The 22,606-nt window shown below is 38.1% G+C and overlaps 1 long non-coding RNA gene across 2 annotated transcripts in view; it reads right to left on the reverse strand.

The window, feature by feature from the left end:
- Positions 1-8,119: 8,119 nt before the first annotated feature.
- The window catches only part of LOC106559279, a 71,895-nt gene continuing 57,408 nt past the window's right edge, over positions 8,120-22,606 (reverse strand). Inside the window, exons 4-6 of one of the 2 annotated variants that reach the window (XR_005364518.1) lie at positions 15,149-15,217; positions 13,922-13,989; positions 9,239-9,643 (exon numbers count right to left, since the gene is read on the reverse strand). This is a non-coding gene — a long non-coding RNA (uncharacterized LOC106559279). Of the gene's footprint in view, positions 8,181-9,238; positions 9,644-13,921; positions 13,990-15,148; positions 15,218-22,606 lie in introns of those variants that run through there. The other variant, XR_005364517.1, reaches the window with a different exon arrangement.

Consider the following 22,606-nt stretch of genomic DNA (forward strand, 5'->3'; position numbering starts at 1 on the left):
TTTGCCATGGCCCATAGAGATGTCAAGTTCCCACCTGTGGAGATGGATAAATGTCTGCTTAATAGAGAAATATAATTTTGAAAGAATAGTGGTCCAGACCACTTACGAAAGCAACAAATGAGTGATCTACTGATAACATAAAGGTGACACTCTTCCGTCTTTGAGGATGCTATTAGGCTGAATGTATTTCCATCAGGAGAGGATATTGCCTCATTTCAGAGTTTCATTTTCCCTTGCCTAGGCTATTGTAATCGCTTCCTAACTGGTATTTCTGACTCCTCATCTTACCACCCTCTCCAATCTATTTTTTCTGCCATCAACATAATCTTCTTAATACTCAAATCTTAAGCCATTTCCATGCTTGAAAACACTTCATAGACTCACTTCCATCCACAGAATAAAATCCAGATGGATTATCATCATAGAAAATGCATTCTGTTACCTGGCCCTCCATTACCTTTCTGGCCTCCTCACCCACCATCCTACACCTCATTAACTATGCTCTGACCATACTGAATTATTTGAGGTTCTCTTGTATGATCCATGTTTTTTACTTTCATGCTTTAGTTCATGAAATCCTCTCAGTCTGATATAAGCCTATTATGCCTAGAAGGCACTTACATATGTTTAAAGCATAGCTCCCAATGAGGCCTCTGATTTTCAATCTTATATTTAAGTGACTCTACATTTTTGTCAGATTATACTCCCCAAATCATAGAACTTTTACTACATATTCAAACTCATTGGCTTACATACATGTTGGTTCATTTCTGTATGGTGGACTAGAAATTCCATTAAAATGGCATTCTATTTTATTTATCTTCGATGTCTGGTATAAACCAAAGTTGCACATGCCCCATGAAACCTTAAATGCTTTAATTTATTAGTGTACTTAGTTGAATTTAGCTAAGGGTGAGGAGTTTAAAATATTTTATACAGATTTAGGTTTTACCTCTTTAGTTAGGTCTAGATTGGCAGCTTAATACTAACTCAAAGTTTTCTAAATAACAAAAATACTCATTCTATTTTTTGTTTCTAGTGAAATGATGCTACAGAGAGATGACACATGTTCGTGAGGAAGTTTTATACATGGTAAAAATGCTTATTCCATCACTATGGAGAAGGTTACACTAGTGAAGAATGAGACTATACCTTCATTAAAATGAAGAGACTAGATATATAGACATCGCCCTGGACAGGTCTGAGAAACAAATGTTGAAAAAAAAAGTGGAACTATGATGTAAAACACATATGATATGCATATATATCTATGTCTATACATCTATACATGTTTGTATGTGCATCTATTGTATATATGAATGTGTGTATATATACATATATAGAGAGAGAGAGAGAAGGAGGGGGAGAGAGGAAGTCAGTCCTCAATCCTCACTTTTCTAGATTTTGTATTGGTTAATTCACCTACTAGCTAAAAATCAATACTCACGGTGCTTTAATGGTTATTTACAAACACATGCAACACATCATTTGAGTTCCCAACTGACATGTTTTCAGCTGAGGTCAAACAAGACTCTGTCCTGTTGTTTCAGCTCCCATCCTGGACGTAAGCATCCTTCTTAGAGTATATATGGTGCCATGTTTTTTACATCTTTATGCTTTTTTTTTTTCCTGGTGTTTTTATAGTTTTAATGGTCCCCAAGTGTGGTACTAACGTGCTGTCTAGTGTTCCTAAAAATAAGAAGGCTATGATATGCTTCATGGAGAAAACACATGTTAGATAAATTCTGTTCAGGCATGAGTAATGGCACTGTGGGCTATGAGGTCAATATTAGTGAATTAACCATATATATATATATTTATTTTATTTTATTTTATAAATTTATTTTTATTGGTGTTCAATTTGCCAACTTACAGAATAACACCCAGTGCTCATCCCGTCAAGTGACCCCTCAGTGCCCATCACCCAGTGACACCCACCCCCCACTCACCTGCCCTTCCACCAACCCTACTTTGTTTCCCAGAGTTAGGAGTCTTTCATATTCTGTCTCCCTTTCTGATATTTCCCACTCATTTTTCTCCTTTCCCCTTTATTCCCTTTCACTATTTTTTATATACCCCAAATGAATGAGACCATATAATATTTGTCCATCTCCAATTGACTTATTTCACTCAGCATAATACCCTCCAGTTCCATCCATGTCGAAGCAAATGGTGGGTATTTGTCATTTCTAATGGCTGAGTAATATTCCATTGTATACATAAACCACATCTTCTTTATCCAATCATCTTTCGATGGACACTGAGGCTCCTTCCACAGTTTGGCTATTGTGGACACTGCTGCTAGAAACATCAGTGTGCAGGTGTGCCGGCATTTCATTGCATCTGTATCTTTGGGGTAAATCCCCAAAAGTGCAATTGCTGGGTCCTAGGGCAGATCTATTTTTAACTCTTTGAGGAACCTCCACACAGTTTTCCAGAGTGGTTGCACCAGTTCACATTCCCACCAACAGTGAGGGGGGTTCCCTTTTCTCCACATCCTCTCCAACATTTGTGGTTTCCTTCTTTGTTAATTTTCCCCATTCTCACTGGTGTGAGGTGGTATCTCATTGTGGTTTTGATTTGTGTTTCCCTGATGGCCAGTGATGCGGAGCATTTTCTCATGTGCTTGTTGGCCATGTCTATGTCTTCCTCTGTGAGATTTCTGTTCATGTCTTTTGCCCATTTCATGATTGGATTGTTTGTTTCTTTGCTGTTGAGTTTAATAAGTTCTTTATAGATCTTGGAAACTAGCCCTTTATCTGATAGGTCATTTGCAAATATCTTCTCCCATTCTATAGGTTGTCTTTGAGTTTTGTTGACGGTATCCTTTGCTGTGCAAAAGCTTATCTTGATGAAGTCCCAATAGTTCATTTTTGCTTTTCTCTTGCCTTCATTGATGAATCTTGCAAGAAGTTACTGTGGCCAAGTTCAAAAAGGGTGTTGCCTGTGTTCTCCTCTAGGATTTTGATGGAATATTGCCTCACATTAAGATCTTCCAACCATTTTGAGTTTATCTTTATGTATGGTGAAAGAGAGTGGTCTAGTTTCATTCTTCTGCATGTGGATGTCCAGTTTTCCCAGCACCATTTATTGAAGAGACTGTCTTTTTTCCAGTGGATACTCTTCCCTCCTTTGTCGACTATTAGTTGGCCATAAAGTTGAGGGTCCACTTCTGGATTCTCTATTCTGTTCCATTGATCTATGTGTCTGTTTTTGTGCCAGTACCACACTGTCTTGATGACCACAGCTTTGTAGTACAACCTGAAATCTGGCATTGTGATGGCCCCAGCTCTGGTTTTCTTTTTTAATATTCCCCTGGCTATTCGGGGTCTTTTCTGATTCCACACAAATCTTAAAATAATTTGTGCCAAATCTCTGAAAAAAGTCCATGGTATTTTGATAGGGATTGCATTAAACGTGTAAATTGCCCTGGGTAACATTGACATTTTCACAATATTAATTCTGCCAATCCATGAGCATGGAATATTTTTCCATATCTTTGTGTCTTCCTCAATTTCTTTCAGAAGTGTTCTGTAGTTTTTAGGGTATAGATCCTTTACATCTTCGGTTAGGTTTATTCCTAGTTATCTTATGCTTTTGGGTGCAATTGTAAATGGGATTGACTCCTTAATTTCTCTTTCTTCAGTTTCATTGTTAGGGTAGAGAAATGCCACTGACTTCTGGACATTGATTTTGTATCCTGCCACACTGCCAAATTGCTGTATGAGTTCTAGAAATCTTGGGGTGGAGGGTTTTGGGTTTTCTATGTAGAGTATCATGTCATCAGTGAAGAGGGAGAGTTTGACTTCTCCTTTGCCAATTTGAATGCCTTTAATGTCTTTTTGTTGCCTGATGGCTGAGGCTAGGACTTCTAGTACTATGTTGAATAGCAATAGTGAGAGTGGACATCCCTGTCTTGTTCCTGATCTTAGGGGAAATGGTCCCAGTGCTTCCCCATTGAGAATGATATTTGCTGTGGGCTTTTCGTAGATGGCTTTTAACATGTTGAGGAATGTTCCCTCTATCCCTACACTCTGAAGAGTTTTGATCAGGAATGGATGCTGTATCTTGTCAAATGCTTTCTCTGCATCTAATGAGAGGATCATATAGTTCTTCTTTTTTCTCTTGCTGATATGATGAATCACATTGATTGGTTTACGAATGTTGAACCAGCCTTGCATCCCGGGGATAAATCTTACTTGGTCATGATGAATAATCTTCTTAATGTATTGTTGTATCCTATTGGCTAGTATCTTGTTGAGAATTTTTGCATCCATGTTCATCGGGGATATTGGTCTATAATTCTCCGTTTTGGTGGGGTCTTTGGTTTTGGAATTAAGGTGATGCTGGCCTCATAGAACGAATTTGGAAGTACTCCATCTCTTTTTATCTTTCCAAACAGCTTTAGTAGAATAGGTATGGTTTCTTCTTTAAACGTTTGATAGAATTCCCCAGGGAAGCCATCTGGCTCTGGACTTTTGTGTCTTGGGAGGTTTTTGATGACTGCTTCAATTTCCTCCCTGGTTATTGGCCTGTTCAGGTTTTCTATTTCTTCTAGTTTCAGTTTTGGTAGTTTGTGGCTTTCCAGAAATGCATCAATTTCCTCTAGATTGCCTAATTTATTGGCATATAGCTGTTCATAATATGTTTTTAAAATCGTTTGTATTTCCTTGGTGTTGGTAGTGATCTCTCCTTTCTCATTCATGATTTTATTAATTTGAGTCTTATCTCTCTTCTTTTTAATAAGGCTGGCTAATGGTTTATCTATCTTATTAATTCTTTCAAAGAACCAACTCCTGGTTTTGTTGATCTGTTCCACAGTTCTTCTGGTCTCGATTTCGTTGAGTTCTGCTGGAATCTTTCTTAATTCTCTTCTTCTGCTGGGTGTAGGATCTATTTGCTGTTTTTTCTCTAGCTCCTTTATGTGTACGGTTAGCTTTTGTATTTGAGTTCTTTCCGGTTTTTGGATGGATGCTTGTATTGCGATATATTTCCCCCTCAGGACTGCTTTTGCTGCATCCCAAAGATTTTGAATGGTTGTATCTTCATTCTCATTAGTTTCCATGAATCTTTTTAATTCTTCCTTAATTTCCTGGTTGACCCTTTCATCTTTTAGCAGGATGGTCCTTAACCTCCACGTGTTTGAAGTCCTTCCAAACTTCTTATTGTGATTTAGTTCTAATTTCAAGGCATTATGGTCTGAGAATACACAGGGGACAATTCCAATCTTTTGGTATCGGTTCAGACCTGATTTGTGACCTACTATGTGGTCTATTCTGGAGAAAGTTCCATGTGCACTTGAGAAGAATGTGTATTCAGTTGAGTTTGGATGTAAAGTTCTGTAGCTATCTGTGAAATCCATCTGGTCCAGTGTATCATTTAAAGCTCTCATTTCCTTGGAGATGTTGTGCTTAGAATACCTATCGAGTGTAGAAAGCGCCAGATTGAAGTCACCAAGTATAAGTGTATTATTATCTAAGTATGTCTTAACTTTGGTTATTAATTGATATATTTGACAGCTCCCACATTCAGGGCATATACATTGATGATTGTTAAGTCCTCTTCCTGGATAGATCCTTTAAGTATGATATAGTGTCCCTCTTCATCTCTCACTACAGTCTTCGGGGTAAATTTTAGTTTATCTGATATGAGGATGGCTACCCCTGCTTTCTTTTGAGGCTCATTTGAATGGTAAATGGTTCTCCAACCTTTTATTTTCAGGCTGTAGGTGTCCTTCTGTCTAAGATGAGTCTCTTGTAGACAGCAAATAGATGGGTCCTGCTTTTTTATCCAGTCTGACACCCTGTGACTTTTGATGGGGTCATTAAGCCCATTCACGTTCAGAGTTACCATTGAAAGATATGAGTTTAGTGTCATCATGATACCTATTCAGTCCCTGTTTTTGTGGATTGTTACATTGGACTTCTTCTTAAAGAGGAATTTTAAGAGTTCCCCTTAAAATTTCTTGCAAAGCTGCTTTGGTGGTCACATATTCTTTCAGTTCCTGCCTGTCTTGGAAGCTCTTTTTCTCTCCTTCTATTCTGAATGAAAGCCTTGCTGGATAAGGTATTCTTGGCTGCATGTTCTTCTCATTTAGGACCCTGAATATATCCTTCCAGCCCTTTCTGGCCTGCCTTCCAGGTCTCTGTGGAGAGGTCTGCTGTTAATCTAATATTTCTCCCTTTATGGAGATTTCTTGTCTCTTGCTGCTTTAAGGATCTTCTCTTTATCTTTGGAATTTGCAAGCTTCACTATTAAATGTCTAGGTGTTGAGCGGTTTTTATTGATTTTTGGGGAGGGGGGGATCTCTCTATTTCCGGGATCTGAATGCCTGTTTCCCTTCCCAGATTAGGAAAGTTTTCAGCTAGGATTTGTTCAAATACATATTCTGGCCCTCTGTCCCTTTTGGCGCCCTCAGGAACCCCAATTAAACATAGATTTTTCTTTCTCAGGCTGTCACTTATATCCCTTAATCTATCCTCATGATCTTTTGTCTCTTTTTTCCTCAGTTTCCCTCTTTGCCATCAACTTGTCTCTCACTCGTTCTTCCACCTCGTTAACCCTCGTTGTTAGGACCTCTAGTTTGGATTGCATCTCATTTAATTGATTTTTAATTTCTGCCTGATTAGATCTAAATTCTGCAGCCATGAAGTCTCTTGAGTCCTTTATGCTTTTTTTCTAGAGCCACCAGTAGCTGCATAATAGTGCTTCTGAATTGGCTTTCTAACTTTGGATTGTAATCCAGATTTTGTAACTCTGTGGGAGAGAGGACTGTTTCTGATTCTTTCTTTTGAGGTGAGGTTTTCCTTCTAGTCATTTTTCTCAGTGCAGAATGGCCAAAAACAAGCTGTATTGGGAAAAGGAGAAAAAGAGAGAAGAGAAAGAAGAAAAGGAAAAAAAAAAGGAAAAGAAAAGAAAAAGGAGGGAAAAAAGGAGAAGAAAAGAAAAAAGTGTGTGTGTTGGGGAAGCAAACAGAAATCAAAAAACAAAAAACAAGGGGGAGTATCCTCTGATTCTGTATACTGTAAATCCCCTGACTACCCCTGGAACTTTCCAGTGCTGCTTGGTCAATAATTGATTTTTCCCCTGTCGGTCTAGCTGGTCTTCTGGGGGAGGGGCCTGCTGTGCTGATTTTCAGGTGTGAGCCTTTGGGGGAGCTGCTCTGCCCCCAGCCTGGTGCAGGGCTCAGTGGGGGTTGTTTACCCCGTGAGGCCCCAGGAGGAACAACCCCAGTGGCAGCGGCCAGCTCTGGAGCCCTGGAGTCAGCCCCTGCAGTAACTACAGAGCTCTACGTCTGCAGGGCCTGGAGGCTCCAGGGCGGGACCGCTGATCTGCTCAAGCTCGGGGCAGGAACGTCCTCGCTGTCCTGGGCCCTCCCGGCCTCTGCCTGTGGGACGGGCGGGGGGCGGGGGGGGGGGCGATCCTGGGCTGTGTCCCGGCGCCCTGTGCCCCGGAGCCTGTGCTGTTGTTGGATTAGTGCTCCCGGCGGCGCAGCCCCCTCCGCGGAGCCGCCCCGAGCCCCTCCGAGCTGCTCCCGGTCCAGCTGTGCCACTGCAGCCCTTCAGGGAGCTCGGGGCGCTCTCCCCGGGGGGCAGGTGTCTGTTACTGTCCCAGGGAGCCCGAGGGCATCCCCACCCTCCTGGGGTCCTGCTCCAACTCCCCGGGAGCCCCTTTCTGCCCGGGAAGGTTGGTGCAGCTCCTGCTTCTCCAGGACGGGGCTCTCCTGTCCTGGGGACACTCGCCCCGGCCTCAGCCTGGCTCCTCGCGGGGCCCCTCCCCCTTGGATGCCTTTTGTTTATTTCTTTTTCCCCCGTCTTCCTACCTTGATAGAAGCGTGAACTCTTCTTACTGTAGCATTCCAGCTGTTCTCTTTAAATCTCAGGCCAAATTCATAGGTTTTCAGGAATTTTGGTGAGGACAGGTGACTTGGGGACCCTACTCTTCCGCCATCTTGCCCCGCCTCCAAATTAACCATATATATTAAAGTACCTTTATTTATTTTTTAAAGATTTTATTTATTTATATGAGAGAGAGAGAGAGAGGCAGAGACACAGGCCGAGGGAGAAGCAGACTCCATGCAGGAAGCCCGATGTGGGACTCCATCCTGGGTCTCCAGAATCAGGCCCTGGGCTGAAGGCAGCGCTAAACAGCTGAGCCACCCGGGCTTCCCAACAAAGTACCTTTAAACAGAAACACACATAAAACAAGGTAAGTATTGATTTGTTGACAGAAATACTTCACTCTCCAGAGTTAGGCTCATGAAAACCTGAGTAAGGAGAATCAGCCATAGAAAACAATACTTACAAAAATTTCAAAACAATTCAAAAACAATTTATAGCATAAATGGATACAAATCTACCTAGAAATTATATAAAATTGTTTGCTGGCTATACAGTGAATTAATGATACAGTTGCCCCTAATAAACAGAGAAAGCAAATGGAACTGGAGAGGGAAAAATGATTTAAATTTTACATGTAAAGTGCCATCATTTTACTTATAAAGGATTGTACCCCCCACAAAAAGATAAATGGTTGATTAGTTCTGTTCCCACTCTCCAAGTGCAGACCTTCATCCTTTGTTTTGTTTTTTGTGTGTGTGTGTGTGTTTTGGCCTGGACAAAAGCACTTGCATTCTGCTTTATTAAGTCATTCATTTCTTAATATTTCATAATATTGACCATCTTCAATCTGACAGTCAAGAGCACACAGATTTAATCCCCATTGCATCTTAGCCAAATATCAGCCTCCTAAAGCTTTTCTTGTACTCCAAGGACACTGGTTAATTGTTGCTCTTGTGATGTGACTTGTACTTTCCTCTCATGTGTCATCTATAATGCCCTGCCTAATCAAATACTACCTGTTCCTCAAAACTTGGTATAATCATCCCCTCTCCCACACTCCACCCTGGTTTTGTAGCTAGTATTATGGCTCACTTTTGGTTAGTTCTTTTCTATCATTCACATTCTTTTATGAATCTATCTTCCTGTGAAAGTCGAAAAGGCCCTTGAAGGCGAAGACCATGATCTCTTCCAGTAAAACTTCTAATTTGATAATTGTATTTCTGAAAACATCTACAGAAATTAAATATGTCAAAACTGAACAACTGGTTTATATGTTGTAAGGCAATTCCATTCCCAGAAAGGTAATTTTCTGTTAATTTCCAAAATTATTTCTAATAATTTGGACATAATCTTTGATAATATATTTTGCTTGTATATTGTGCATTTCCTCTATAAATTGAACTATCTATATTGACACTATAAGTGTCACTATCATAAACACCCAAGTGAAACTAAAGATTTGCTGCTTTTGTCCCTGGTGGAATAAGAGTTGGTTTTATAAGGAGGCCCTTTTCTTTGTATCCTTCTTACCATCTTACCCGATGCAGCAAGTATTGGATTTATCACTTTACTCCTTCTCTGAACTTCTTTCATATCCTTTTCCAAAAGATTAAGGACTCATTTCATCTTATTGGTGAGGTGTGGATACTATGCCAAAAATGGCAATATCTATAGGCTTTTCCTCTTGCATCTTCTGTCCTAATTGGTCATAGTTAAGCAATGGTTTGCCAGATTGCCAACTGGTAACAATGTGGGAAGTCTACTTTGCAGACCCAACTTTTCTCATGGGTGGGTTTTAAGATCTAGATGAAGAGAGATATCAAGAGGTATAAATTTTGTATCACCAAAAAAATCTGCATTCTCTAATCCAACTTTAGCAAGATTGAGATGCCCTGGACTTTGGACATTATTGAGAATCTAGCAATATCATAAATGATGCTGACCCTATACCTTTATATGCTTCTTGAATCTTGGTCTACTGTCATTGGAGGGTAATACATGGGTATACACCTGCCTCAAATCCTAAAACCTAATATTTATCATGCTAGAAAGTGTCTAAAGGCTTGACTATGGAATAAGATAGTCCTGAGTTCAAATTACTGTTCTGACACTAATAATGCTATGTTTTATTTCTTCATCTATCCATGGGGAAATTGATCTGACCTATTTTAAAGGTTATGAGGATTAAATAAGATAACTCATTTAGAATACTGTACTGCCTTTAATAATTTTTAGGTGTTTGTATTATCCTCATTGATTTGTTCTTTTGATAGTTACAGATGATGCTCTGACACTAAGGACTGAGATAAAGACTAGACCAAATCTCTTCCATACTAATCCAGTGGAAGATAGACTATAACTATACAGAGGTAAACATATTCATTATTTTTTTTAAGTTCATTGCTAAAATATTTATTGGACACCTAAGTGTTCTTACGTGCCAGGTTCTAAGTATTGGGGGCACAGCAGTGAGCAAAAACAGACAAAATATACTATCTAAGTCTAAAGATAATAAATAAGGAAAATAAACCAAATGCACACACACATATATAATATTACTCTGATAAATAAAAACAAAGCTGGGGAATAGAGAATGAAAAGTAGAGAGAGGGAGAAGGGAACACTTAGATTGTGCTATTGAGGCGTATGACCCATCAAGTACTCCAAAGCTGGCATGATCCTGAAGTACTTGAGGGACAGAAAGAAGCTCATGTAGATAGAGTATTAGAGTGAGAGCACTCTGATATTAGAGATGTAGGCAGAAGCCAAATCAGGTCAGGACTTGGAAGCCTAAATAAGAGTTTTATTTGTAGCTTAATGAAGAACCATTGGGAATTTATAATGAAGGAGTTGATGAGATCTGATCAAGCTTTGAAAACAACAACAACAAAACAAAACCATACCAAAATCTCATGGGTCTGAGAATAGATCATTGAGATAAGAATAAGTTATCAGAATCAGTATCAGTCAGGAGGTTGCTAAGTCCAGATAGAAGGGGATAGTGGTTTCTGCTGGGAAACAGTAAAGATGGACAAAATGCTAGAGGCACATTAGAGGTGAAAAATTACTTGAGTAAGGGCATGACCTTGATGCAAAAGTCTAGGTGGCATCTGTTCCATGTTCTTGATTGGACTTGCTATGGCTCCACATTTTATCATAGCTTCTGGAAAGATTTTAAACATCACTGGGTCTAATGGGATATATGTGCAGAGGGTAAAGGCCCCAGATTGTGACTTCAATCATCTAGAAAGGGGTCCCTTGTTTTGAACCCTTAAAACTGACAGAGGTTAACTGGGCACATATGTCTCCAGTGCTAGGCCCATGTCTTAATAAGGGATATGTAGACAGAGAAAAAAGTCAAGGAATTTCTATACCATCAAGTCCAAGGGACGCTCAAAAAAATGAATCTACCTAAAAATACATCTGTTGAGTCATCAAGCAGGTTCTTTCCCATCTTCATATTCATGAGAATCCTTCTTCCACATTACAAAGCAAAGATATACCTCTTGGTGACAGAACATGAGAGACTCCTAACTGCGAAACAAACGAGGGGTAGTGGAAGGGGAGGTGGGTGGGGGATGGGCTGACTGGGTGATGGGCACTGAGTGGGGCACTTGACGGGATGAGCACTGGGTGTTATACTATATGTTGGCAGATCGAGCTCCAATAAAAAAAATATACAAAAAAAAAAAGACATACCTCTCAGTCATCCTAAAGCTCACCATAGTTCTTTATTTGAGGAGCACTAAACAAAGGGGCAATTTCAAATATCGGTATCTGGGACTTTTTTTTTTTTTTTTTTAATCTAGGCACTAGAAACCTGTAGAAGTTTTCCCTGTACGTATTTCTGCTAAAATACAAAGGCAGCATCATAAATGGGATCTCTCTGGGTTTGGGATTATATGAATTCACATATAGAGTGGGGAATAAGAGCAGTGAGTTTTTACTAAGCAATCTCAAGTCTTGCTTTCTCCAGAGTAAGGTTAAAAAAATGAATCTTTTTCCAGGGGATTGTTCTATTTACTTCAAAGCTGTTCATGGCATGAAAGATTTGGACTGTCATCTGAGAATCCATATGGTGGATGAAAAGGGAGTGTAGATTAGGCTGTGAGGACAATGTCCATCTCAATGACAATTGGAGACTGCTTGGCCCCACCCAGTGTCCCTCAGAGACATCCACGACTCTGCAGCTTGTGGTCTTCTGCCCAGGACCTGGAGAGTGGAGCAGCCTCTGCCTAGAACATGCCAGATTAAGGTAATTTTGAACTTTTCTGCTGTGGACTCCTGGCAATTTTTTGAAGCTTATGGACCTTTCCCAGAATGTTTCACTTCTTTCCTTTCTCTCTTCTGTCTCTCCTTCCTTCTTCCTCTTTTTCCTCAGATTCAGAATTCTGAAGTGACGTGGTATTACCTGGCAACATATTGGTTTGAGAATGCCTGATAGGGTCTATTAGCTCTGAACTAGGTTAAAAGAGGTTAAATATTTAGGACCATGTAGACACCAAGTCAGAATGATTACTCAACTAATTAGGATGATACCAATCATTAGGTAAGATGTGAGAAGCAATTAAATATCTGTTTTGTATGAACTTTTTCCATATATTGAACAAACTAAGATTGTATTTCCAAAGTTTTGATGAAAATATAAGTTAAAGCATTTGGTAATATAAGAACTGTTTATCAAAAATATTTTATTGGGATGTCTTTTGAAATTAATAACTTCACAGTTTTCTTAAAATTTTCTGACTATATTGGTTTGAAATAAGGTGCCTCTAGGTGAAAGAGTCAAAGGTATAATCAGTAGTCATTTTACCATTCTAAATTCTTTGTATTTCCAAAATTCAGGAAATGAGTTATTTTAATGACCTAGTTTTTTTTTTTTAAACTATCCTTATTGTAAGCAATGGGGTTTCTAATTATTTGCTGTTAATAAAATTGAAGGAGGACATAATTGTGTTGCCTGTTGACATATAATTAAGAATAATTTCTGATAAGATATCACCATTTGGTCTTTTTTATTTTGAGGGGTTTATATTTCAAAAGAATTTTTGAAAAATTGATTGACATTACAATAAAGAAATTCTTTCTCCCATTCCAATATACTTGTCCATATGAATGTTTTTCTGCACAAACGTCTAAAAATTACCAAAGACATAAGATTTTGAATCTTGTCTCATTTTTGCAGTAGGTGGTTTTCTTCCAAGGATATTTAAACTCATCAGAAAGAAATGGCCTATTTATTTCATTAGGAGATTACTTTCTAAAAAAAAAAAATTATGCAATACATTTTTAGTAACTTGTCAAAGTCCCTAATATATTTGTGTCATTTTGTTCAATTGTTTGTTAATTACAATTGTTAGGAGGACTCAACATAGAAGGAATTATTTAATGCTTAGAGTCTTATGATAACAGAGAATTAAAAAAATTTACTAAGATTTTTGTAGCAGAAAAGAGTGAGAGTGTGATCAATAAAATCATTCAGGCATAAAAGATGATATATCAGGATGCAACTCTGTGTAAGAAGAAGAATGCAAACGCAAGTTCAAGATGGGTAAGGAGAGATGTAAAATTTATGGGTACTAAAGGAAACCTTTTTTAATGTATTTTTTATAAATTGCTGATGGTGGGGATCAAGTTACCATAGTATTTTGATTCCATAAGCTACATTTTAAAAGAAGCATATAATTCTTTTACTTTTGAAATGTCAATATTTATAACTTACTAGGAAGTGTATCATTTGCAAATTTTAAAACTCATGATGAAACTACTCAAATTTATCAGGGTAAGTGAGCAAAAAAGAGAAAACATGTATGTTGAAGGTCACTGGTCTTTGCCACCTCCAAAATCTAGAGTTCTGTGTAGGTACTCCACCTTCTTCTTAAAGAGTGGACAAGGTACAATAGCTTTTGAGGAATATATCCTTCATGTTTGAGGACATATTGTAACATGTTTAAAAACAGTAGATTTGCTGGAAATTCCATGAGGTGGTATGTTTTCCAAAGACATATATTTTAATTGTAGGCATATGTATCTGACTAAGACATCTAAGGTATGATACCTTCTGGTCTTTAGTTCATTACCTGATAGTTTTAATATAGTGGAGAGAATGCCTTCCTGGGGTTGATGATAGTGTCACAGTCCCTGTTGTCTAGATTGTGATAGAAAAAGAAGACAACTGATAAATTCCTGGAGTCATGATTTCAATAGTATTGTTCTACTGAAATAGGTTCTGCCTGGGTGAAAATTAACTCTAAAATTAGGAAAAAGTTCACGTGCCAGATCAATAATTTCATATTAAGTTCTAAGAGTGTTATTCATTTGCTCCATTAGGGCAATCATATATGGAACACTCATTTCAATTGAAGCCATCACCTGATTAAGTTCTCTATAATCCTATTATTTTGAAGAACTGTCAATCATATGCACTTGAAAAACAGAAAATAAATGAGAATTTAGAATCATCATTTCTGTATCATTCAACTCTAAGATACTTTTGCAATTGCATCAAAGTTGAAATATTTCTTCTGATTTATTGTTTATATAAGGAGGAAAATCCAGTGACTTCCATTTGCCATAATTGCTATATTACCCTTATCCTAAGTTCATGCAGCTAGATTTCTGTCAGTTACCAAGACTTTTTCGTATTACCATATACACAAGATCTGGTGAAGTGGCCAGAGTCCTCTCACCCTATCATTAAGGTGAGCACAAGCAAGAGCTTTATCACCAAGTCCTTCTATACCCCCATTCTGACTGATACACTGCTATGGTATTTTGAGTCTCAATTAGTGTTCTGCCATTTCGTGGATTCAACAGTTTCCTTTCAGTGAAGAGTTAACCAAGCCAATGGCCATGAAGAAATTTAAAAGGCTCTGAGATACACATTAAATCATGACTAGAAGTTGGCTCCACAGCTCTGTAACTCAAATTGGCCCTTTGTTCTCAGGATTTGTGAATTATTGACTTTATTTCTGGTGAATCCTTGATAGGTTAACAAGAGAGATCTCTTGATGCCAGACCATTCCCTAGACCCAGATTATCACATTCATACTGCTTTTACAATGACTACCTACTTTGTTAATGGCATTTCACTATTAGCACTTGGGGACAAAATCCCAGCCTCATTCCACTCAACTGGAGATCAGAAATCCTAAATCTTTCATAGACATTTCTGTCCTACAGATATCAGGATTTCAAAGATTGTGGTTAATTGTTTCACTTGATCGAAAGGAAAGGAGGTTTGGAACTGGTCATGAGACACGGTGGGATGCTGAATATTCTGAGATCTAATCCAGCATATCTATTACCTGTAAGCCTTGGATCCCTTATCTTCTGTCTCTCAAAGGCTTTCTGGTCATTGTTTGGTTCCACTTGTGCTGCAAATCCAGAAAGTGTTTTAATGACTGACAAATGTGCAAAGGCACACGAAATGCAGAACCTCTGGTGAGAGCACATGTATCAATTCAGTCCGATCCCAAATTTTTTTGTCCTCTCTTTGATTTCTACCTGGAAAATCCATGTCCATATATTTAATCCAAATTGTTGACAGAATATATTGAAAAAATCCTTTATTCTTTTTTCTTAAGATTTTATTTATTTATTCATGAGACACACACACACACACACACACATACACACACACACACACAGAGGCAGAGACACAGGAAGAGGGAGAAGCAGGCTCCATGCAGAGAACCTGACATGGGACTCGATCCCGGGTCTCCAGGATCACATCCCTGGTTGAAGACAGTGCTAAACTGCTAAGCCACCTGGGCTGCCCCCTCTAATTTATTCTAAACACTATCTTTTCTACTTCACTCATGTCTTCATCCAGTCATTCAGGCCATGTTGTGTTCTAATTATAATTTCCTTGTGAGAAACAATGAGTGATAGCAATATGGGAAGAATTATTAACTTTCTTCCACTAAATATGGGTGATGTTTCAATGTGGCTGGGTCATTCCTTGACTTGGTAAGTTCTATGGATTCTTCCAGATAGCCTTCTTCCAATTGTTGGGACCTCACTATTTTGTGATAAATGCCTTAAAATATTCATATGATCAATGAATATAGGCAACATAGCAGACTTAGTTGTGATATAAAATAAAACAGAAGTTTGGAATTTCATAGAATTCATTTCTATATATTCCCCACATATCATCCTCAGTGTGTACATGGATCCAACTAATTATATGATCAGTTAAATCATTTTCCTATTGCCTCTGCTGCTAATTTCCCATCTGGGAATCTAGGTTGGCAGTAGATGTTGTCTCACCACTTCTGCCTTATGTCAATCCAATAACCAATTTCATATACCCACATATCCCTGAGCATCTGTTCTCAGAAATCCAATCAACAGAAAACAACTCTGAAACACACGCGAAAAAGGATAGCTCACAGCATCCACGAAAGAGCTAGACTGTCAAACCACAAGGTGAGATAAATATGCACTTAGTCAGTTGGGTTAATACAACAACTGTGAGTAGATTTGTCTTTTCTATGTGTAGGTCTGTATACCTCCTGACAACCTTGGGGGTCTCAGGCAACTATTTCAGTTTATTTTTCAACTGGTTTGCTATATTTGTGATTTATTCTGGGGGCAAACAGGAAATGGGGGTGCATTCTGAGAATAAAGGATTTATACAACAGTTCCCATCTCTCTAATTTCTCTGCTGACTACACCATGGTTGAGTTCTTCTTTGCCCTCTTTCCTTTCATCTTTAAATTATTCTGGAGCTCTTCTGAAAAACAATCAATTTCTTTTTGATGGACTCTTCTTTAACTTGAATAGGATTTCAAGGTAGTCAGGTGTGTGCTTTGTCTCCTTTTCTTTCTATCTTCAAGAAATTCTCTACCATTTCATTTGTCATTGGGACCTGTTCTGACTTTGCAGCACAGTTATGGATTCATTTTGTATATTTCTTCTGTTATTTCAATGGAGTATTGTTAATTAATAAATGTATTATTTGCCATCTTAAATTAGATATTAAGAGCAAAAGTGTGTGTGTGTGTGTATGAGAGAGAGAGAGAGAGAGAGAGAGAGAGAGAACTTTGAATCTTGCTTAGTTGCTAAGAAATGAGATCACACTTCATATATGTGACAACTGTGGTTGGTTAATCTTTTCTCCTATTTTGAAGATTCTAAAAGCAAGGATAATAATCCCAAACACCTTTCACCTCAACAAGAATAGATTTATTAGATTTGTCAGAAAAGGATTAAATTAGGGCAATAAGACTATTATTATCAGCCCCAGGAAATCTTTGCTGAAGAAAACTTCTCATAATTACTTATAACTAAAAACTAGAAACCAATTAACTGGGCTACACAGGTCCATGTCCAGGAGACAGGTAGTACCTCTGTGTGGATGTTTGAGAGCTCTGAAAGAGACTATGTGATATGCAAGACAGCACTAAATGTAAGTGAGAGACACAGCTGAAAAAATAGAGACATTCATGTTAAAAAATGCTTTATAATGGAAGGAAGGTAGTTTACAGGGAGGGGGGATTATTTATTTTTAATAAATTTATTTTTTATTGGTGTTCAATTTGCCAACATACAGAATAACACCCAGTGCTCATCCCGTCTAGTGCCCACCTCAGTGCCCACCACCCAGTCACCCCCACCCCCCACCCACCTCCCCTTCCACCACCCCTAGTTCGTTTCCCAGAGTTAGGAGTCTTTCATGTTCTGTCTCCCTTTCTGATATTTCTCACTTATATTTTCTCCTTTGGGAGGGGGAATTATTAAAGCAAGAAACAAAACTATTGGGTTTTTGAAAAGGAGTGTTACAAAGGAGAGAAAAAAAGGTAAAATGTGCTTATTTCAGAGTGATCACTTCCATAACAGACTCTGTTGGGGATGCTATTTGTGGGTACAAGGCATGGGACATGGTGAAAAACTGAAGGTGGAGAATGAACAACTTGTTGAGGAGGTTTAAGTGTGAATAGGAAGAAAGAGAATAATGGCTTGTGGAAGGCAGGGTGCCAAGGGAGGTATAATTTTTTTTCTAACTTAAACTTTAATTGTTATGTAAAAGAGGAGAGATTGACTGGACTGGAAAACCAAAGACTTCCTGGTTTGTTTTGATGATCAGGGCTGGATACATTTTGGAAAGAATTATAAGACATCCAGGTGATACATTCTTAGAAAGAGACACAGAAGTTTCTACCAACTAACATAAGTTTACCAAAAACAGATCCAATTCTCTGTAGGTCCTTTTTGAAAGTTTTACTAAATCGAAGTAAAAATAGTTCAATGTCACTGGCATAGCAAAAAGCTATTAGGGAAATAATACTCACTAAAAACCAAGTAGGTAGGCAGCCCAGGTGGCTCAGCAGTTTAGTGCCTGCCTTTGGCCCAGGGCGTGATCCTGGAGAACTGGGATCGAGTCCCACGTCAGGCTCCCTGCATGGAGCCTGCTTCTCCCTCTGCCTGTGTGTCTGCCTCTCTCTCTCTCTCCCTGTGTCTGTCATGAATAAATAAAATCTTAAAAAACAAAAACAAAAACAGGTAGGTGCCAGGAGCCATGACAAGCACTGTCATCTTACTGAGGGATGCATTTCATATTGCCAAGGATTTAAGATTAGGGGTATTTTAAAATTCCTTCTACATTTAAGATTTTATGGTTTTCTGTTTACCATGAACCTGTGTTTCACAAAAATGTACTTTAAACTTAAAATTAGCCATAGTCATTAACTAATTAATCATTATTTGTCAGAACACAGGTTCACCTGAGAGCATTGTGCTGTGTACACATTTACTACAGTATGCATTTATTTTTAATAAAAGTTTAACAGTTCAAAGCTTCAAATGAAAGCAAAATAAATGTGATTAGGTTGCTACACTTATTCCTAGTTCTTCACCAATTCCTCATGATTTTTTTTCTTTTCATGATTTTTATTTTTAATAAAACTCACATTTAAAAGAACTTATTTTAAAGCTCTAAAGCAGAACTCCTTATAGGTTTGAAATTCCTATTAAAGTTTTAAAGCCACATTCTGCTAATTTACACCTCCACATTGACATGAGGTAGCTGAGAAGAGGTAAAGAGGGTAAGGGGAAGGTAACTGATATTACTTTGTTAAGCTGTTAATATATGATCATCCCTTTTTTATTCCAGCTTTGAGATAGAATTGACATAATACTGTATGTTTAAATTATAAAATGTGATGACTTGATACATGTGTATGAAGTGAAATGTTTATCACAATAAGTAGTTAATACATCCTTTATTTCAATTAACTGTTGCTGTTATAATGAGAACGGTAAAGATCTACTCCCATAGCAACTTGCAAGTATGCAATATTGTCAACTGTAATCACCCTGCTATGCCTTAGATTCCTGGAATTTATCCATCTCACAGCTGAAAGTTCATACCCTTTGAACCCCATTTCCCCCATCCCCAAGCCCCTGGTTAATGACCTTTTTTAGATTCCACATATATGTGATATCATATGGTATTTGTCTTTCTCTGACTTACTACACTTAGCATGATGCCCTCAAGGTCCATTCATATTGTCACAAATGGCAGGATTTTCTTCTTTTTTATTGTTGAAATATTATATAACTATATCTATAAATATCTATCTAGATATCTCCCATATCATCTTCTTCATCCATTCATCCATAGACCAATACTTGGGTTGTTTCTGTTTCTTGGCTATTGTGAATAATACAGCAATGAACATGGGAGTGTAGATATCTCTTCGAAATAGTGATTTCAGGGGCACTTGGGTGGCTCAGTGGTTGAGTGTCTGCCTTTGGCTGAGGTCGTGATCCTGGGGTCCTAGGATCGAGTCCCACATCAGGCTCCCCGGAGGGAGCCTGCTTTTCTCTCTGCCTGTGTCTCTGCCCCTCTCTGTGTGTCTCTCACTAACAAATAAATAAAATCTTAAAAAAAATAGTGACTTCATTTCCTTTGGGTACCATACCCAGAAGTGGGATTTCTGGATCATATGGTAGTTCTATTTTTAATTCTTTTAGGAGACTTCACACTGTTTTCCATAGTTACTGTATCAATTTACATTTCCACCAACAGTGCACAAGGGTTCCCTTTTCTCCATATCTCTGGCAACATTTGCTATCTCTAGCTTTTTTGATAAACAACATCATACCAGGTGTGAAGTGATATCTAATTGTTGTTCTGATTTGCATTTCCCTAATGATTGGAGATGTTGAGCATCTTTTCATAAGCTTGTTGGCCATTTGCAGGCCTTCTTTTGAAAAAAGTCTATTCACCTTCTTTACCCATTTTTCAATCAAATTGCTATTTCACTATTGAATTCTAGGAGTTCTTTATATATTTTTTATTTTAATCCCTGATTTGATATGTGGTTTGCAAATGTTTTCTCCCATCCCCCGGTTTTTTCTTTTGTTGTACAGAAGCTTTTTAATTTGATGTAATATCATTTGTTTTTGCTTTTGTTGCTCAAGTTTAGGGTCATAACCAAAACAAAACACAACAAAACAAAACACAAAAACAAAACAAAACAAAACAAATCCCATTGCCAAGTTCAGTATCAAGGAGCTTTTTCCCTATGTTGAAATGAATGGGTTTAGGTTTTACAGTTTCATGTTGCTGAAGTTTAAGTGACTCTTAAGCTCCCACACAGCAATGAATGCATGCCTGTGTGTAGCTAATTGTTGAACATCCCAAGGGGATGGAGGGCCTCCTACTTTGCCACCTTTACAAATGTCTTGGTCTGAAACATTCTTATTACTTTTTAAATGAGAACTGCATTAGGAAGCTATCTACTTTATTATTATTTTTTTAAATTCTTATTTTAGAGAGAGAGAGAGAGAGAGAGAGAGAGAGAACATGCCAGGTGAAGGAAAGGCAGAGGGAGCAGCAGACTCCCTGCTGAGGGCAGTCTGTGGGGCTCTATCCCAGGACTCTGGGATCATGCCCTGAGCCGAAGGCAGACACTTAACCCATTGAGCCACCTAACACCCAGGAGGCTGTATACTTAGTTTCTCAATTAATGGTCTATTGACATAATACAGAAGCAATGAAACTTGAAGTGCAAATTGATGTCAATCACTGACATAGATCCTCTTATCTACCCTTTACTGGGTCTAGTGAAGAAGCACAGAAGCATAGAAAGGGATGTTAGGAGCAAGTAAGCAAGAGCCATACCATTGGTTTTCCTTGTTGCCATTCATGGTAAGGAAAAATAATTTCAGGTGAATTCCATGTTCTCTCACAAGTATTGAGAGGTTTACATGGGTGGTAGATTTATCAGTGAATTTATATTTCCTTAAAACTTCTGGTTAATCTAATTGCTGTGCATCTGTGTATGTGTGTATTGAATGATTTGAATTGGAGAATATGGTCCTAGTAAATGCTTAGTAATATATGTGGAGTTCCTAGATAGTGTCATAGAAATGGATAGCTACACTGATTTACAAGGATATATTTTAAGTTGATTGTGATTGATAAGTGATTCTTACAGAAATGGTTGAATTGTAATAATGGATGATATTAAACAATGAGACATTTAATATTGTGACAGCCAATATTTTAACACAGAGAACTAATACTACCTACAGCAGTGCCAGACTCTGGGCTTGTGGCTTTATGTTTATACTTCCATAAACCTCATAACAACCCTGGAAAGATGGTCATGGTATTATTTTTATGGGATTAATTTCTGAAGCACAGATTATTTAAGTGTTATTTTTCAATATTATTTGCCTAGTTAAAAAAAAAATGTGTGCCCTGGTTTGAACCCTGAAATCAAGCTTCAAACTTCACACTTTTTTTTTTTTTTTCATTTTTCAAGGCTATCAATACTTGCACTTTGCCCACATTGGGGAGGAATGATACACATCATAATTGTGAAAGTGACATCTACCACTCTGTGGTTCTGAATCATTGCTGATGCCAAAGCCTTTATTCTTATTCCTTTCAAATATTTACAAGATAATAAAGGCACAGGTCTGTTCATCAGAATTCTTTGTCTGAGATATGCAGACTGAATGATACGTAAATATGAAATGCTTGTATCTTGGTGATTTCCTTTTTTTTAATTTAATATTTCTTTTTTTAAATTTATTTATGATAGTCACACAGAGAGAAAGAGAGAGGCAGAGACACAGGCAGAGGGAGAAGCAGGCTCCATGCACCGGGAGCCTGACGTGGGATTCGATCCCGGGTCTCCAGGATCGCGCCCTGGGCCAAAGGCAGGCGCCAAACCGCTGCGCCACCAAGGGATCCCCTCTTGGTGATTTCCTAACCTCAGTTCTTAGCTACATTGTTATTGTTGACTTGTTCTTAGTGATTTTTAGAGCTGGTTACTTCTAAATCTCTCTCATATACTAATAGTTATAATAACCAACATTTTTTGAGCATTTACCAAACCAGGCACCATTTTAAGTTCTTATTGATTTGATTAATCATCATACAAACTCTAGGAGTTCATGGTTTGAGGTGAATGAAGCACATCTCCAGTGTTGCCTATACAGAATCTTAACCAATGCACTTTTGCTCTTTCCCCTGAACTCCTCCGCCCTGTGTATGCAGAAGCATACTAATGATACTACTGGGAACCCACTGGAGTGGGATGCTATTTATTCTTTAGATATGTTAGTTTGCATAAGGTTAGGTGAGGGATGCATATTTACTATAATTTTAGGGTTCTAATTGTATCAATTTTTTCTATTATCAAACAGCTCAAGCACACATTAAATAATATACTTACCCACTACCAATAATTATTTCACATTATTCACCTATAATCTCACTTTTAATTAAAGGAACAGTGTTT

Source organism: Canis lupus, chromosome 9 (genome assembly GCF_011100685.1).
Source record: "Canis lupus familiaris isolate Mischka breed German Shepherd chromosome 9, alternate assembly UU_Cfam_GSD_1.0, whole genome shotgun sequence".
NCBI lineage: Eukaryota > Metazoa > Chordata > Mammalia > Carnivora > Canidae > Canis > Canis lupus.